At 51.1% G+C, this 6,000-nt stretch overlaps 1 protein-coding gene across 1 annotated transcript in view; it reads left to right on the top strand.

Annotated features, from left to right (window-relative positions):
• Positions 1–804: 804 nt before the first annotated feature.
• Emp2 (epithelial membrane protein 2) overlaps positions 805–6,000 on the top strand; it is a 44,073-nt gene continuing 38,877 nt past the window's right edge. Inside the window, exon 1 of the mRNA XM_005349297.3 lies at positions 805–912. The gene's annotated coding sequence lies outside the window, so the exon portion shown is untranslated. The remainder of the gene's footprint in view (positions 913–6,000) is intronic.

Genomic DNA, 6,000 nt, shown 5'->3' with positions numbered 1-6,000 from the left:
TCCACATGTCAGGCAACCGGGACACCATGGAATATGACCTTCTTTTTCATTTTTGAGTCAGGGTCTTACTAAGCATCAAGGGTTGCCTTTAATTCATTCTGGGCCTTTAATTTGGACCCTCTACATCAGACTTCTCAGTAGCTAGGATTTACAGGCGTGAGTGATTTTTTTTTTAATGATTTATTTATTTTATGTGTGTTGGTTCGTCTGCATGTGTGTCTGTGTGAAGGTGTCAAGAATCCCTGGGACATTTGTAACTGGGAATTGAACCTAGGTCCTCTGGAAGAGCAGCCGGTGCTCTTAACCTCCCTGAGCCATCTCTCCAGCCTAACTTGGCAGAATAAGACTGGTCCTGATGGTGGTCTTACCTCAGGAGAGGAACTCTTAATTTTTCAGTTACAGCTACCCAGACTCTCCAGGAGCCAGACACTGTGTAAGTATTGCTTTTAGGCCTCAGAACAAGATCCCACCATGTCTTCCGTTTTCATCAGAGGAAACTGAGGCACTAGCTTAACAACTAGCTCACTACGTTACTAAGAGAAAGAGAAGGGTGCTAGGAAGAAAGCGGGAATCTGGGGTCCCTGTTAAGTCAGGAGAAGGCGGGAAACAGACGAGGAGGGGAGCGATGTCTCCAGCCGGAGACTTCAGCTCCCTTGAACTTTGCGAGTGTCGCAGGGCGGCCAGTGGGCAGGAGCTGGGGGGTCCCCGGCAGCCTGCCCGGGTCCCGCCCTCTGGATTGGAGGCTCCTGACATCACGGTCCGGGAGGCGGGCTCCGGAGAGGGCGGCGGGGAGGAGGCTCGTCAGCCCGGCCCGGAGGGCGGAGGAGGCCGAGCCGTCCCAGGCCGAGCTTCAAAACAGCCGGCGCCTCACCCCGCGCACAGCCTGCCCCTGCGTCCAGACGCCCGCGTCCGGTGAGTTGGGGGCGCGCCCGAGGACAGCAGTGATGTCGGGGTTTCGGGCTGACAGGGGCGCGGTCCGTCCTCTTTAGGCACCGGGACAGGCCAGGGAATTCGTGGGTGACAGGGAGGGGCCGGGGTGCGGTCTGTGCGGCAGCCCCGCTGCTCTTTCTCCAGACCACTGGGGCGCAGGCCTCCCTTTTCTGGTGCCCAAGGCCACCGTGCCACCCCTGGGTGGCATCCGTGGCCTTTTGCGCCCAAACGGGCGGGAAAAGTTTGGGGAAGAGTCAGGGCTCCCCCCCGCCCCCGCCCGCCACCTCTGGCCTAATGCTCTGAAAGTCCAATGCACTTCTCGCCTGTGGTACTCAGCGTCTGAGCCCCAAGTCGGGCTAATCAGGCAGGATCTGCGGCGACCAGGCGAGGTCCATGGATCCCCATGGGCCGCTTGCTCCTCCGGACCTGGGTTCCGTGGCGCCCCACGGCGGCGAGGGGCAGCTTCCTTGGGTTCTTAACGGTGACCCAGCCTGGGGGGAAATGCCAAGGATGACGCCCCTACCTACTCTTACCTACTGTGGCAGATCTGAGTGCTTTAAAGCGAAGGAGGCATGCCCCCCTGATTCTCCACAGAATGTACATGTCGGGCTTGGAGAAGGACTGAAGCTTCTAGCCTCAATTCAGGACGACCACACTCTTAGGAGGCGTCTTGAATCCGCAACTTCAAAGACAAAAGTGGTGGGAAGCGGTGGTTGCAGGGGATGGGAATGGGTGGGACTTGGTAATATTTAACAGGTACAGTTTTGGTTGACAACGATGGGATGTTTCGAGTATAGATAGGTTGCTCAACATTGCTGGTTCATTTCTGGCCATCGGCTTGTACAATTACAAATGGTTTAAATCATAAAAATTAGGTGTATTTTATCACAATGAAAGGTACTAGAGACACTTCTAGCCACCTCTGCTTGGTCCTTCTGAATCAGAGACGAGAAGTCCCCCAAACCTGCCCACCTCTCCCTGAAATGTCTCTTTCAAATAAGGGTAGAGGTGCAGGTTACAGGGGAGATCCAAGGGAAGAGGATGTGGAAAACCCACGGGGGTGTGCCATGGGCTCCACGTGCCTCCTCCTCCCGGAGAGCCTTTTCCTGTCCCCAGCACACAGTACCCTCCTGTTGAAGGTGGAGAAACCTGGTTCAGAGACCTGGTAGAGTTAGGAATTCAAGATTGTGGGGCCAGAACTTCTCCTTGTCTCTCTGTGTCCTCCTCCATTCCCACCAGGAGATACCTCAGTGGGCTGCAGAAAATGGGGAGAGAACCTTTAAGAGGTGTGGGTCCCCTCCAAAGTACGTGGGCAGATAGATGCCCAGCCCACAGCCTAGGGAGGCACAGGGGGTGGCCAGAAGGTGCCGAACCTGTTTTTCCTCCAAGGGATTTTGGATCCTTACCACCACCACCCCCACAGGAACTGAGGAGGCAGGCTGGGAGGCAGAAAAGAGCCCGTCACACACAGCCCAGAGCCTTCTCTGTCCCTCAAATGCAGAAGCTGAGGCTGGCCTGCAATCTGGGCAAGGGTGACTGTGTGGGAAGCTGGAGAAGGAGCCAGGAGGGAGGGAGAGAGGAGGGCAAGGCTGGGCAAAACAGTTCTAAGAAGACGTTAGCTTGGGTGGTGCTGCCCCACGGGGAGGCCCCCTCTCAAGCCGGCACTGCCCCAAGGGAGGATTTAATTGTAAATACACAGCGTATCTATTTAGCAGCCCCCAGACACACATGTGCGCACGCTCACACACCCTCCTTACAGGTAATGGCATCTAGATTTCTTTCTCTCCCTTTGTCTTATCTTAAGTGCAGGGAGGGCCCGTTTGTCAGTGTTTTGCTTATGCGCAGGTACAAACTGACACTCTGCTGCCCCTGGTTCCCTCTCCTCTTCCCAGAGCCTCCCTGCTCATCCCTGAGGAGCAATGGAAGGCAGTTCTTTGTCACTGTGAGCTAACTCCAAGGGACACTACAGGGAAGGAAGTCTGTAGAGACAGAACTATATAAAAAAAACCTTTGCAGGCTTGGGATTGAGGCTGACCGGAGCGTGGAGTGCAGCCACCTCCTGGGGGACAGCTAATTGATATGTACTTGTTGAAATATGTGGCTGGTGCCATGTCTGTCGTCTGGTGGGGTCTCTGACGCAAGTTTCAAAAGCTGAAGTGGGGCAGGTGCTTAAGCCAGGGGTCACTCAAATGGACCTGGGCATCGAGACCCAAAGGTGGGTTTGGGTCCCCGTTCTGGGACTGGGGAGCAAACCTCTCAAAGGTCAGCGGAGAGAGGCTGTGCAGGAATGTTTGCTCCTGTGTACTAGAAAGAAAGGGGCGGGGTACCTGTGAGAGGGTGGGAAGAAGAGGTACCCCCTCCTCACTCCATCACTGATGAGGTGCTGCCTTGCTCCCTGCAGGTGCTGCCCCAGGAGCATGAGTTAGGTAGGATGTAGACAGGCCTTTGGCAGTCAGGGCTTGAACACATCTGACTCTTGTTAGGGCCAGGCCCAGGAGGACTCTAAAAATATCAGTCAGGGCTGCCACCCAGCCAGTGATCCCTTGTAACCCGACACCCCCAGTGAGGCTGGTGGCTGTGACAGATGGTGATGACAACACAGGCCTCTGAATACTCTGTCCCTTGAACTCCTCCAGGCTAGCCAACCTGGGGACAGATGCGGCAAAGGGCGAGTCTCTCTGCTTTCGCTGGCGTGGGTAAAAACTGGAGAATTTCGGAACCTAAAGAGTCTAGCAAACTCCTTTTTTGAGAGCTAGGCACAAACTGAGAGAGGTGGTATGAGTTGTCCAAGGTTGCACAGCCAGTTGGTGGCAGACCTAGATCCCAGGAAGTGGTCAGTGGGACTCCAGCCTCATGGTTGCAGGAGTCTTGTAACATATGTCGTGTATCTAGTACTCTGGCAGAGGAATGTTAGGCCAAACATTCTCAAGGAGTGGGTCACTTTCCTTAGAGCATCTGGGATCTTTCAGATGCAGCTGCCAGGCTCTAGAGAAGCTGGCTCATCTTGGAGCAGGATGTAGGGAGGAGGGAGGCTGGAAAAAAAAAAAAAACAAGTAGATGGTCCTTCCTCTTCCCAGCTGAGGTACTATTGGCTCCATTCCTTAATAAGTAAGTACCTGTCAGATACTGAATGGAGCTCCCAGACGGTCACCCTCCTTGGGCAGCCAGGCTTCTGTTCCATGGGGGCTGAGGGCTCTAGAGAGAAGAGAAGACGGCACCAATCTTTTCTGTTTATTTTTCTGAGACAGGGTTTCTCTGTATCCCTAGCTGTTCTGGAACTTGATCTGTAGACCAAGCTGGCCTCAAACTTGGAGATCCATCTGCCTCTGCCTCCCGAGTGCTGGGATTAAAGGTATGCGCCGCCACCACCCACCTTGGCTGCTCCATTCCTGCCAGTCTTGACTGCTGCAGTTTTTAGAAGGCTCCTAGGATTTAGGGTTTGGAGCTGAGTGAGGAGTCACCAGTGTGATGTTTGGTGTGAATACTGTCCTCAGAAACCAGAGATGCTGGACGCCTTTTACGGCGCATGATGCAGGCGCACTGCAAACTGCTCATAGTCTAAGACGGTGTCCCCCGTAGCGGAGTCCCCCAGGTAACATTTTTCTTCCCTTAGACAAATGTTTCTGTGTTTATTTTGTGTGTGTGTATGCATGTATGTGTTGGCGTGTACACATACCATGGCATACATATGTGGAGGTCAGAGGACAACTTGCAGAATTTGGTTCTCTTCTTCTACCTGTGGCCTCTGGGGATTGGACTCAGGTCGTCGAGTGTGGCTTGCTCGGAAGTGCCTTAACTCACTGAGCCACCTTGCTGGTCTTCAATTTTCCTTTCTGATAAGCTGTCACAAATCGTCTGACCTTGCCTTTCTTGAAAACAAAAGGATTTTTAAACATTTCAGAGTTAAAAAAATACAGTGAAAGATGATCCCATTGATTTGAGGTAATGAATTTTCCTCCAAGTGTTATGTATTTCTGTTAGTGCCCAAGCCGATTCTAAAATTAAAAGTCTATGGCATGATGTAAAAAGAAGAAAGATTAATCATCTATTTTCCTTGATTGGCATTTGAAAAACTTACAAACATCATATGAACTTATAATTTCACCGATACTGCTGTGTGGGGTCAAATTTTTATAGCTAATGTTTTTTTAAACTCTGAAATATTTTTTTAGTTAGAGTAATCAATAAGCACAGGTGATCTCAAGCTTGGAAAAAATCTCAGTGGCAGGGTGACTGCCTTTTAAGAAGGTGTTTTCTAGTGGGGACTGAAGTGGACGCATTTCACACGTATTTACTATAACATTTGAAAAAAAATTTTAAAAAATAATATAACATTTGTATTACTTCCTGAGAATTTAGTACGTGCTTGCAATGTATTTTGATCATTTCACACTTTAAATAACTGATTTATTATTATTATTATTATTATTATTATTATTATTATTATTATTATAAGTGTGTGTGTGTGTGTGTGTGTGTGTGTGTGTGTGTGTGTGTGTATGTGAAGGCATATACATGTCATCATATGCCTGTGATAGAGGAAATCTTTTGGGAGTTGAGTCTCTCAACCATAGGCCCTGGGGATCGCATTCAGGTAAAGTGGACTTGTACCACAAGTGTTTCTGCCCCTTAGGGAGCCAGCTCACCAGCCCCATTTCACACTTTTTTTTCACAAATTTTTATGCTGCTTATTTATATTTATACTTTTGATGAGAGAACCATCCCCCACACGCCCACGAGCTACCACACACTCACTCTCCCCTTCAGCAGAGTCCCACACCCAGCAGACTTGGTGCCCCACACTCTCCTCATCTTCCGTGAGGATCCCATGACCTTCACTGGTTGCTCTGAGGGTCAGAGGAGGTGATGGTAGATGTCCGAGTAAGGAGCTTAAAGTGTTTGGGGTTTGCTTGATGTGATGTGAGGCTGAGGGAGATGGGCTTGCGTGCTTCAGTCTTAGTCAATATTGTTAAGCAACTGTCCGCTAGGAGCAGCCTGGAGGGGGTTCCCTCTGGACGTCCTGCAGGGCTGCTGGATTCCATTTCAGAGAAACTTGGAGTATGGTGGGCA

The sequence above is a fragment of the Microtus ochrogaster genome, chromosome 7 (assembly GCF_000317375.1).
Source record: "Microtus ochrogaster isolate Prairie Vole_2 chromosome 7, MicOch1.0, whole genome shotgun sequence".
Lineage (NCBI taxonomy): Eukaryota > Metazoa > Chordata > Mammalia > Rodentia > Cricetidae > Microtus > Microtus ochrogaster.
This window is presented reverse-complemented; position numbering and strand designations above follow the sequence as displayed.